Source organism: Lissotriton helveticus, chromosome 3_1 (genome assembly GCF_964261635.1).
Source record: "Lissotriton helveticus chromosome 3_1, aLisHel1.1, whole genome shotgun sequence".
Classification (NCBI taxonomy): domain Eukaryota; kingdom Metazoa; phylum Chordata; class Amphibia; order Caudata; family Salamandridae; genus Lissotriton; species Lissotriton helveticus.
The window spans coordinates 1288931866-1288945091 of NC_136061.1; positions in this window are offsets into that span (position 1 = coordinate 1288931866).

Consider the following 13226-nt stretch of genomic DNA (forward strand, 5'->3'; position numbering starts at 1 on the left):
TGCATGTCTCCCAATTAGATACTAATGCCTGATTTACATGTTAATTATTTTATTATGGAGGTCTACCATTCACTCCAATTAATAATGCACTTTCTTACAGTGATTCTGCTACTGCATTATGTTAAATGGAGATCCAGCCTTCCAATAGTCTAATTCATTGTTTATAACTTGTGGTTTAGAGCTATACCGCTCTTTGAAGGCCCATAATCCAAGTTATAGACTTAACTCGAGTGTAAGGGCCTATAATTAGAAAAAGTGCCTTTAACAAATGGAACCACACAAAACAGAATGACTATCATGCCATTACATCATTCAACGCGCTTAAGTGGGCTTGCTCAAAATTAAACAGGAAGAAGAACTAAAGAGACAGTGGAAGGTCGGACACCAAGCTATAGAAGCCATTATGAACCCTGTGCCAGTCCATTGTATTCAGTGGACCTCCAAACATTCCAAAGCTCTAATATAGCACTGTAACCTCTTGTTTAGGGCTTTCCCTGCTGGCTAAGGTCCCACTCCTCGACTTGAAGGTGCATGCAATAGGAGAGGGCCGATTAGATCGAAGAGGGCCTTTATCAACTAGTATTGTCCGAGGAAGATGGGCTATAATGCTGTTGAACATTTCACCCACTGAAAATAAAATGTTCTAAATTAAACAGGGTAAAATAGAATAACAATCCTTGAAGTGCTACGAAAGGAGGTCTCTAGCAGAAATTATTGGCCTTGAGATTTCATTGTCTTCAATAAATCTCTCAACATTCCAATGTTCTAATATATCACTATAGTTCACCTCCAAAGGCTACAATGGCCATTAGAGGCCCTCATCCTGAGTTATAGGCTTGAACTGCAGGTGAGGTTCAATAAAGAACACTATTAGAACTTTCCACCCACTGAGAGCAGCATGTTCTAAAGCAGCTGCCAACATCCCAATGTTATAACTTATTTTTTTCATCCCTAATGTAATGTAATTATCATAGCTGCACGCAAAAAAACGGATTACCGGATTGAGGATCTAGCTAAGGTGGCGTTTGACCCCAAAACAAATTGGAATTGGAAGGTGAAGTATTTCTGGCAAGAAAAAGCAAATGCTTTCTTAAGTCCCCCCCTCATGCACTCATTTAGTGAGAAATGATGAGTGCACACCTACTGTGTATGCACTTTAGTACATACGATTTTAATCAATTGATCGTAGTATTTTAAATGAGGTTCAGAGGATCACCTACTCGTACCCCTAGAGATGCGGTCCCCGGGGGTACGAGTAGGTGATTAACTGCTGGGGCAAGCTCGATCTCAAAGTAAGAATATGAGCTCCTCAACCCCTCCAGACCATGGGGCTAATCTGAACCTCATTTAAAATACTACGATCAATTGATTAAAACCGTATGTATTTAAGTGCATACACAGTAGGTGTGCACTCATCATTTCTCACCTAATGAGTGAGTGAGGGGGGGACTCAAGAAAGCACTATTTATTTACCTCACTTTTTAGGTCACTTAGGAGTGGAACGCACAGGGCTGGCCCCTGTGTGATCCTTACAAAGAGCCGTGGGGAGGCTTGAAACATGTTGACCAACACTAGAGACTTTTAACTCATTATGGTTACATTGTTGTCTAGTACCCCTGTTTTTATCATGCTGACTAGGAGCTAGAATAAAGTATTTCGCCCACTAGCCAGGCATTTTTAGATTTCCCATCCACTCCACCAAACACTGCACCACACGTAGTCGTCTTTAAGTGCTCCTGCGTAATTTTGCAAGTCGAAGCACTCTTCAATCCGCAGCGGATTGAGAGGACCCCAATGATGAAGCATGTCACTGGTGGGAAACCCCGTTGAGTGAGGGGGCTCAAGGAAAGAATTAGCTTTTTCTTGCCAGAAATACTTGACCTTCCAATTCTACCTCCCCCTGTTTTTGAAGTGTATCATATGTACACACCTTTTTCATCAGAAGGTGAAGTCTTTATCACATAACTTAAGAAAACGTTGTTGAGACACCATGAAGTGTATTCATAATGAATAAGACATAGCCTACAGTTCTACTAATATAGGTTTATACATTGCTAAGACTGAACAACACACCGTAGGCCAGTTTTGTTGAGTAATAGCGAAGGGGACTCTCATTTCCATTCCAAGAAAGAAACTGTTTCCCAGATTCATTCACTCAAACTGCAAACTTCAGCTGCCAAATTCTTCTCACACCAACATTCCAGCTTATGGATGCAGGACGACCAATCAGCTCATTCAAAACTGTTTAAATACCCAACTGCTTCCGCCTGCATAAGTAACTGCTTAAATGTAAAGTTCCTTATTTCACCTGACCAGGTAGGTATGCACACTATTAATAGAATATTATCTACAACTGTGGAAAGTTAACATTATGTTAGGGAAATCACACAGTGATCTCGATTATTGGCAGGCCATATGCTCCCAGTTTTCCTTTCTCTACCTTTGCTCAATTTGGCAGTTTTTTCCCCTGCATACTGGCAACGTTTCCTCACAAGTGCTTAGTTGATTCTGAAAAGGATGTGCGGTTTCATCACGAGTTAACCTTACAACAGTCTGTCTCTTTGTAAACTGGATGGCTGAGGCTGGCCATTTTCTCCTTGAAGAAACTTAAAGTGGGCTTCAAAACCCGATTTTAATGTGAAAGCCACACGCTGAAATGTCATGAACTACAGGGTTTATCGAAGTTTTTGGAGCATATGGTAAGTTCACGAGAGGCAAGCTTTGATCACCACTAACATTAACAGTACTGATATGTACACTCATTACCACTTCACAATTACCGTAGAGAAGCCGACAGATACATTATCACTCACATGTTTGCTATTCCTGAGGAAGTGGAATAAAATGAACAGCATTTAGAAGGGGAAGCTTGAGTAAACCAAAGTACAGAGTAATGGATTTATGTCACAAAGGAGCATATTTACAATAAAATGTCGGAGCGTAGAGCTGTGCCAAATTTGGCAGTGATGAGCTACGATATTTTCGTAACACAGGGATGTGTTTCCTGTAGCGCTGGATCAAAAAAAAGCTGGAAAGCGCCTTGTTGCAAGGGTGCATGGACAATTGTTTATGTGCAAGTGGGGACACCTTGCTGTATATAAACAATCAATAATGGTGATTTGCACATGCTACATGGAAAGAGCAAAAAAATGATGAGAAAATTAATAATTTCTCCTTGTATCTCTATTCTAATGCCTGGCATTCCATGGTGTTAGTTTTTGGCGCTGCCTCAGCCTTGTAAATCTGGAGCAGCATTAAAAAGCAATGGGTGTTGTGGTGGAACGCGCACAACGACACCCATTGAACACCCGTGTGCCGCAGAGGACTGCAACGGAAAAGGGCATATTTACAAGGTGATGTAGCTTAGCGCCACCTTGTAAATAAGAAAAACAGCACAGCGCCACCAGAGCTACAAAAAGTGATGCTCTGGTGGTGGTAAGCGCTAGTAAATATGCCCCAGAACCTTTCTCTTTAAACCTGGCATTTGGAACGATGCTTGTGAAGATGAGTAAGACTGAAAGCATCGAGAGGAGTGCACAGAGTTAACTCAGAGATGTCCTGCTCCTGTGCTGCTCAGATAACAGAAACTCTGCAACCATAGCAGAAACTCTGCAACCATAGCATTTAATTGTGAAAAGTACAGTAGATTAGAAAGACTTCATGACAAACGTGGTATTTCCTATTGCTGTAATATGATTTAAAGAATCTATACCTGACGAAGTATGGAGAATTATAGACAATTTAGGTTATTCATTTTTTAAGAGGGTCTCTGAATGAAATGTGTATTACAATGGGCTACGACCCCGTGGATTTATTCATATTAATAAGAAGCATAACATATGGTAGGAAACTTTCACTTAATCTTAGCCACTTGTCAGTACTCTGAGCCCCATTACAGTTCAGATTTGCTTTCTCTATGGCTCCACTGAAGACAGAGTTTAAGCATATGCAAATCGGTCTTTGTCTTGAATCAATAGGAATAGCCCAGCCGAAACTGACAACCTATGCGTACTCTGACAAGTGGCACAGACTTGCCAGCACTATGGAAGCTGTGAGAAGTAGGATTGTACAGGTGCTGAAAACAATAATTAGCCTAACAATGACATCCAATAATTATGCATGCATAATCTTTGTTCTGCCAGCTCATAATAACACTGTTTCCCACCCACAGCACTCCTCATAATGCATACTCATTTTGAGCTCTGATCATACCAGAGGTATTCAGAGTTGTGTTTTGTGATATTATTTAGAGCTGTTCTGACTTTGTTAATCCCCGGAGCCTCTGATAATAAACAATTACTTTTGGTATGGGAATGTGCCCACAATGGTGCCCAGCCATGTTCTCATTGCCTTGAGTGATCAAATGTTTGTATATGGTATCCTGATTTTTTAATTTGGCCCTGGTGTCACACTAATGTAGCATGTGCTCAAAGGGCTAGGCCTATCCTTGACATGAATTAAGTTGTTGAATTGTCCTGTGATCTGGAGGGGTGAACCAAGCGTGTCTCTTTGACAGACTGCTGACTACTGTCTGAACATGGGTTCACCACATAGAGTGCAGGTGGCAGCCTACCATGTTTTGTGAATCCAAAGTCGTGACCAGACCCTTTTATCTGGGTCACTGGAGTAGAGGCCTACTGGCTCACTCATGTAATGGTCTGCCTCTGTGTGCTTACCAAGCTCCTAGTGCTAAAATCCAGAGTGAATAGTGTGCATGTTTATATGTGTAGCCTGTGTGGTATATGCATAGTGTGTGTGAGTGAGCTACAGTAATGGAGGCACAAGATGGCGGTGAGGGTTGTTTCCCAGGCAGTGGAAGTGTATTGCTGACATTCCTGAAGCTGTAGGGAGGAGACCTAGATACTGAAGTGAAGGGAATGGAGACAGGGCTTCTTTTAAATTTGACTTAGCGGGGGGCGTGGCTTGGATGGCAACGAAGGCGGTCGCCTAAGTTCGAGAGCTCCGCGACCCCGGGGAGAAGAACGGCGAGATAACCGGCGATAGCCCTCGGTCTCACACACGAAACGGAGAGTAGTGTGGGGGAACACGCTGAGCAGCAGACGAGACGAGCCTGAGTGAGCAAAACAACGACACAGCGAACAAATCCCAAAATCGAGGGAAAGCGAAGGCGAGCCCAAGATGGCGGTGCAATAAAAGGGATAAGGTGAAGACACAACGTTTTGGGGACCATAAGGCGCACCGGAGGCAGACACACGCGGTGGACACAGGTGAAGGACAATCCGCTGTGGAGGCATAACGCAGCTGCACAGGACAACGGGAGGCCGAACACGCACACAAAAGACGCGAGCAGAGCTTGAAGATAAACAAAGGCAGCCATCTTGACCACAATCTAAAGCGCAACAACGGAGCAAGCCCAGCAAGCCCCCCCACCGGAGAGTCCGCTGCCGAGAGAACCAGAAAGAGCGGAGTAAGCGGAGCAAGCGGAGCTAGCGGCCACACACGAGGGTGGTGCGGTGGTGAGACGGGGCACGACGGACAGTGGAAACGGCCAAAAAATAAAAGAAGCGCGAATGCAGCTCATAACAAGAAGTTTAAGCGAAGCCATACCTGTCCGCCCCACGAGGCGAGGTGCCGGTGAAGCGGACGGTGATTGAGGCAGCGCCCACCGGGAAACGGAGGGGACCAACGGCGGCGGCCATCTTGGAAAGGGCAAGAGACACAGCGCTATAGAAGCAGGCCCGGGACCTGCCGGCACAGGACAGGGAGGGCGTGCATCGCGGGACTTCCCACAAGATCCTCGCAAGCGCCGTCCACCGAAAAACCACCGAAACCAGGGGAACACCAAAGAAGCGGCCAGCAGCAAATAGGAGACTGTCCGTGAAAGAGGTGAGCAAAAGGCGGCGGCCATCTTGAGAAGGGCGGACCACATCACAACACAGCGATCTGGGGGCGCGGATGTGCAAGCAAGCAAATCAACGCAAGCGCACCGCAGCAAGGCAGCGCTAGCCAGGCGGTCCTCCTGCAAGCGCCGTCCACCAAACAGGGGAGCACTAAGAAGCAGCCCGTCCAGAGAGGCGAACAAAGGTGGCGGCCATCTTGGAAGGGGCAGATCACATCAGATCATACCACAGCGGTAAGAAGGGGGCAGTCTTGTGCAACGATACCGAGGCAAAACACACCGCAAATAAAGGCAGCACCAACCGGGCACACACCAAGCTTTGGTCGTGAAAAAAAAAGCACAAGTGAGACGCGAGAGAGAAACTGAAGTGCGACTCGAGGCACAAGTGGTCGAAGGAAGTCAGTGCGGGAAGGTGGATCCGGCGAGAAAGCAGAGACAGCGGAGCGTTTCGGACTCGGTGCGAGGGGCCACTAGAAAGCAACCAAGCACCAGAACGCGCCATTGTAGCCCCCTACCCCCTAGCCAAACAGGGCGTACACACCCTGCCACCGCCCAGGCGAAGTACACGCGAGGTACAGAGAGCGCTAAGACCAAAGACCGGATCAGCACCCGGCCCTGAACGGCAGCCCTGGCGTCCGGGAAAACCAGAACAAGGTCGATAAAGTGGCCAAGCAGGTTCACCTTCGGCAGCACTGTAAAGGCTGACACAGCCACGAACACTAAAACCACCCCACCAAAAGAAGCACAGTTCAACCTGCAAAAGAAGGAGAGACTGTCCATATATCAAGGAAGAAGAGGCCTAGAGATGATTAACGGGGATAACAAAAAAATTAGGAAAGATCTGGAATCACCGATCAAAATGAAAAACCTGCAATGCTCAGAGACTGCGATGGACCTGCTCGTCATAAAAATAACCGAAGCCAACGACCTGGCCAAAGCCACAAAGATCTCAATGGACAACGTCCAGCTAGAACTCACAGCCATACGAGCAGACCAGAACAAAATAGCAAGCAGAGTAGCGGAGACAGAGAGAAGGATCAGCGACATAGAAGATAAATCAGTCATCATGGATAAGGACATTTGCTACATCTCCAAAGTCTCCAGTGAGATGCAGAGAAAGCTCGCAGAGCAAGAGGACAAAACCCGGAAGGGGAATATCAGGATTTTAGGCATACCAGAAGACGAGGAAGAGGGGCCTGGCTCATGCGCGGCGCTACTCGAAACACTGATACCCAAGCTGACCGGCATAAAATTCGAAAGAGCCTTGGAGATCGACAAAGCGTACAGGATCCCCGCCACAAAACAAGCGCACATGAAAGGACCAAGAACGATCATCTGCAAACCCCTAAGATCGAGCCACACCGATGCTATCTTCGCCTTCGCACGCAAAGGCCAAACCCCCATCTGGAAAGGCAAGAAGATAATCTTCACCCAAGACCTTTCAAGGGGCACGGTGGAAGCAAGGAAAGGGTTCCTTGCGCTGAGAGACACTATGAAGAAAGCAAAGTTAACGTTCAGCTTTGTTGGTCCAGCAAGAATGAGGGTAACAGACGGGCGGGACACACGTATGTTCGATGACCCAGCGGAACTACGCAGGTACCTCAGGAAGCCGGAGCAGGAGGAGATGGAACAATTAACTCCCGGAACGGCAAAAAGAAGAGCCTCATCGGACAGCTCAGAGACGGAAGAGAAAGGAGCAGCAGGCGGCAAATAATACTCTACCTCGGAAGAACAACAACTACCTCAATGAAAAAGGGTCCAACCTCACCAGAAGAAGGAACTACCTCAACAATGGGAATGTGACCCTGGGACAATTTCAGGGACACAGAACTCCCCTACCCATGCAGGGCAGCACCGAGCTCATCGGGAAGGACTACCGCACACAGGGAACACAAGACCTTGGACACTTTGAAACCAATATCCTTTGCCTGAAGGCGTAGCACGGGAGGGGGCTGAGAGGGTCTTGTTTTTGACTTTTAGTGATCCGGGGGAGCGGAGGGCGGGAACCGTTGCTGTCGCACGTTTACAGTACGTTGACGGGGGGGAGGGGGAGGGGGGGCGTAGGGGGGGACAGGACAATCATAGCCTGGCGGAAGCGCGCTTCTTTCTTTTTCTTTTTCTTTCTCTTCTTTCCTATACTCACACACAACACCTCATCCCATCCCACACCCCAGGGGGGGACCAATGAGTGGCGGCAGTTAGCTAGCAAGCAAAGAGCAAAGAGGAGCTATATGAAACCCTCACTAAGGCACAGCGACAGAACTATCACACCATGTTGACACACGACACTAGGGGCCAGGCACAGATAGCCTCAGACATAAAAATAGTGTCACTTAACGTCAAGGGACTCAACCACCCCGTCAAGCGACGGAAAACATTAGACTACCTAAACAGACTGAAGGCTGATATATACGTCCTCCAAGAAACTAGAGTGTCCTTAGAGGACGCGAACAGACTGAAAGCCAACTGGATAAGCGAGGTACTATGTTCACCGGCAGTCAACAAAAAGGGGGGAGTCATCACCATAATCAGTAAGAAAGGGAAGTTCCAGGTTCACAACAATGCCGCAGACACCGAAGGGAGGAGGCTGATAACATCAATCAAAAGGGGTGACGAGACCATACACATAGCCAACATATACGGGCCAAACACAGGGGACAAAAAATTCTGGGAGGATCTAGAAATTGAGCTTAGCAGGGTCCCACTGGGTGAACTACTAATCACGGCAGGAGATATGAACCAGGCGATGGATAGTGCCACAGACAGACACCCACACAGACCTAGCCACACCTCACAAGAACAGTACATACTTAAAAACCTATGCACCAAACTCGCACTAGCGGACCCGTGGAGGCTACAAAACCCAAGTGCCAGAGAATACACCTTCTACTCGCACCCCCACAACTCATACAGCAGGATAGACTACATACTCATGTCCAACACACACACACACCTAACAGACATAACGGAAATAGGACCCATAACAGTTTCGGACCACGCACACATATCCCTCTCCTTGAGTGGCAAACATAACGAAACGCCGAGCAGGAGGTGGCGCCTTAACAGTGACATACTCGAGACCCCCGCCAACATCACAGAAATAGAGGAAGCGATCAAAGAATATCTCCAATACAATGACATAGCTGACACAGAGGCAGCAACACTATGGGACACGCTTAAAGCAACAATAAGGGGGAAACTCATGAATATCAAAGCACGCATGAACAGGGGCAGAAACAAAAAAATTAAGGAACTGGAGGAGCAGATCAAGGAGTTAGAAAGAAACCACACGGCCAACTTAAAAGACAGGAATACACTCACAACACTAACAAAAAAAAAATATGAGCTAAACAGAATCCTAAGCGAGAGAGCATCCACATGGATCAACAAATACAAATCCATAAACTTATGCTCGGCCAATAAAGCAGGGAAAGCCTTGGCGGGCTACCTGAAAGCCAAGCAAAGACAGCACTCAGTCGCGGCGATCACAGACGCAGATAACAAGACACACATGGCTAATAAACACATCCTCGAAACATTCAGGAAGTTCTACAAAGACCTATACACTGCGGACACATCGCTAGAGGCGGAAGGCGGGGCAAGCCTGCTAGAGAAGCTCGAACTACCCAGAATCAGCAACGAACAAAGAGAGGCCCTAGATCAAAACATAACGAAAGCGGAAGTAGGGAGGGCCATAGACTCACTAAAACCAAACAAGGCCCCAGGACCGGACGGCTTCACAGCCACCTTCTATAAACAATTTCAACCATTACTCAAAGACACGCTGGTCAGAGTATTCCAAGCATGTGCGGAAAAAGGCGAGATGACAGACTCAATGGCAGAGGCAAACATTATTGTTATCCCCAAAGAAGGGAAAGACCCCCAGTTCCCACATAACTACAGGCCAATTTCCTTAATTAACGTGGACTGCAAAATCTATGCTAAAATCATGGCAGCTAGACTAAATGCACATCTCCCATCTCTCATACACAAATCCCAGGTGGGCTATCTGGAAAATAGACTCTCGCAAGATAACACCAGACTGCTATGCCATTTAATTAACCGCACGGCCAACAGCGCGGAAAAGGCTGTCATGATCGCATTGGATGCGGAAAAAGCCTTCGATAGAGTCTCATGGCCCTTCCTTAATCAATGCATGCTCAAGTTTGGACTGGGCGAGAAGTACAGGGGCATGGTCATGTCCCTGTACAAAAACCCCCGGGCTCGAGTGGTGGTTAACGCAGCCACATCCGAAACACTCACACTAGGGAGAGGGACAAGGCAAGGCTGCCCCCTCTCACCGGGACTATTCCTGCTCGCCCTAGAACCACTCCTCTACATGATCAGGTCAAACACCAGGATCACGGGGGTGCAGATAGAGGGTCAAGCTTTCAAGCTAGCTGCATACGCGGATGATATTCTGATCACCACAAACAACCCACAAGAGTCAATTAAGGCACTCGTGCAAACAATAGAGGAGTATGCACATGTCTCAGGCTACAAGCTCAACAGGGAGAAATCCGAATGCAAACCAATGAACTGTCACACCACCAAGACTGTCCTGGGCTCGTCCGGCTTAGCATGGCAAACGAAACCCCTAAAATACCTGGGCCTCCTCTTCGGAAGGGACCTAAGATCGACATTAGACCACAATGAGGAGGCGATGTTAAAAAAAAATTAAGTCCAAGCTAGACACGTGGGGCCCCAAATTCATAAGCTGGTGGGGAAGAATTGAGACAATAAAGATGATGGTCACCCCCATGCTAAACTACCTGCTCTCCATGTTGCCTCTCACACTCACATCCGAGTTCCACAAACGCCTAGACAAAAGCATCAACATGTTCCTCTGGGGAGGGAAAAAACCAAGAATGAGCTTAGCGAAACTCAGACTAAAAAAAGAACAAGGCGGATTGAACCTCACGAACTACAAAGCCTTCCAGACGGCGTGCCTGGCCAAACAGGGATTACACTGGATAGCCCCACACCAGAATACATGCCGGTATGGCTGGACCTGGAAAGGAGTATTCTTGGTGGCGCAGACCCAATTATGGCCCTCACGGCGCACAAGCACCCAGAAGCCAAAAACGCAATTATCCACAACACAAAGACAGCGCTGCTGAAAGTAGACAGGGAAATGACAGTTAGTATCAAAGGCACCAAATGGGAATCACTGTGGCATAACACCAAAGTCACATACAAAGGCAAAACACTAGACAGCAAGGAATGGCGCAGCAGAGGCATCACAACGCCGTCACAACTAGAAGCAGGGAACAACCCACTCTCCTACAAGGCACTACAGCAGATAACATCCCTACCTAATAAGGAGTTCTACGAATTCCTCAAAATCAAAGCAGCTGTCACCAAAGCAGGCCTCACGAAACAAACACCCACCATCATACAATACGCACAAAACTTAAACAAGACAGGCCACCAAACAGCACAAATCTACAAGTTAATCACACCACGCACCACAACTCTCAACAATAAGACACTTGCCTTTTGGGAGGAGACCATACAAAGACCGCTAAATGAGGAAGAGAGGGCCAGACTATGGACGTCTGCGTCCAAAAACAAAATTACGCCACAGCTAGCACAAACCAAATACTGGTTACTCCACAGGCTGCACTGGACACCAGCGAAACTAGGGAAAGTGGGAGCAAGCGAGAGCAACACATGCTGGAACTGCCAGAGGGCCACAGGAGATCTATCTCACATGTTATACGAATGCACCAGAGTCAAGACCTTCTGGAGCAAGGTCTATAACGTCATAGACACAGTAACGGGAAGTAAGACACAAAGAGGACTAGCGGGAATAGCCACTGCCTTCCTAGCAACAGAACTCCAGTCCAAAGAAGTACGAGACCTGGTCGATGTCCTTCTGACGGCTGCGGTGAAAACGATCTTGGGTAACTGGAAGGACAACAGCAAAGCCACCTTCAAACGCTGGTTCAATTGGGTAACCTTCCTCCGGGGGGCAGACAACATCACGGCCAAGCAAAAGACGGCGAATCATACTGCCAAAGACAACATGTGGAAAGCTCTTGACGCATACCTGGAACAGTGACCCCCCCCCCCTCTTTTCTTTCTTTTCTTTCTCTCTTCCCTTTCTTCTCTCTCTCAGGCCCCGCCAGGCCGCAACTTTGCAAGAACAGTACAAGTATTACGAATGTTTTGCTCTGTATATGAAAAATTTTATTTTCAATAAAAATATTTTGAAATAAATTTGACTTAGCCTTCCAGTCATATGGAGGTGCAAATTAGTCTTCCTGAGCACTGCCATTTGGTGGCTGGCAGAAGAAAGTTGTATTCGACAACAAACTATGTTATAAAAGGTGAGAACGTCTTTATTGAGGCCTGCCCTTTTGTTTTTCCCTGATTACAACTTTAGTTTGGCCTATCACCGCCAGGTGCTAAAACCTCACACCTCAGAGTGTCTGTGTTGTGGGTGCTTCAGTTTGGAGTTTACCCTGAAATGCAAAGCGCCACTTTTCATAATAGACTGTATCTGAAGAGCAGGCTGAAAATGACACTTGAAAGGAGAACCACTTTAAACCGGTTCTAGACTAGCTGACAGTGGGTACACTGCCCTGTTTGATTTTGGTGAATAAAAGAGGTTTCTCACTAATCCACTCATTTTTCCAGTTCCAGATCCTCTATGGCCAAGGGATTGCTCCCCAGAGTATGCAAAGGACTGCTGCACAACCAGAGCTGGTTTATGCCTGACAGCAAGTCTCTCAGAGGTGAGAGGGCATTGCCTGCATCTGTATCTCTTTCTTGAAGAGCTGTGCACTTGCTCCAAAGCACATAGAAGCCTGCCCCACTGCTGTGAAAGTGAAGGAGACTGACCCTGCAGGTGGAGTATCTCTCAAGGATAAAAGAGATCTGACATGTCCCAAGTCCCCGAGGATAGCGATCCACTAGTCCACAGTGTTGGCAGCCCTGTAGTCCCTCCACTCTGGTTCCTAACAGGAACTACAAACCTGTGACTACAATTACTGAGGCCCAGTTGGGGCTGTGATTGTGTGTTGAATTTGGCCTGTGCTCTGCTGCAACTGCCAGCTGATGAGTTGGCCTGTGTGTTGCCTGGCCTACTCCAATTGTCATCAGCCTGTGTGTGACAGATAATGACAAAGCCTTGTGATCATTCATTGCATGGCTGCATCTGCCCAGCATAGTGAACAGCCTCTGAGTGGCCATTACTACCAGAACCATATCATCCCCCTGTGCATGGGTGGAACTACCCAGCATGGGTATCGGCTCGCTCATAGATGCAACTGCTCAGTGTTGAGATTAGCCTGTGCATGGACATGACTGCCTGAAGTAACCAGACACTGCCGGAGTAGCAAAGACCTATTGTACTCGACTC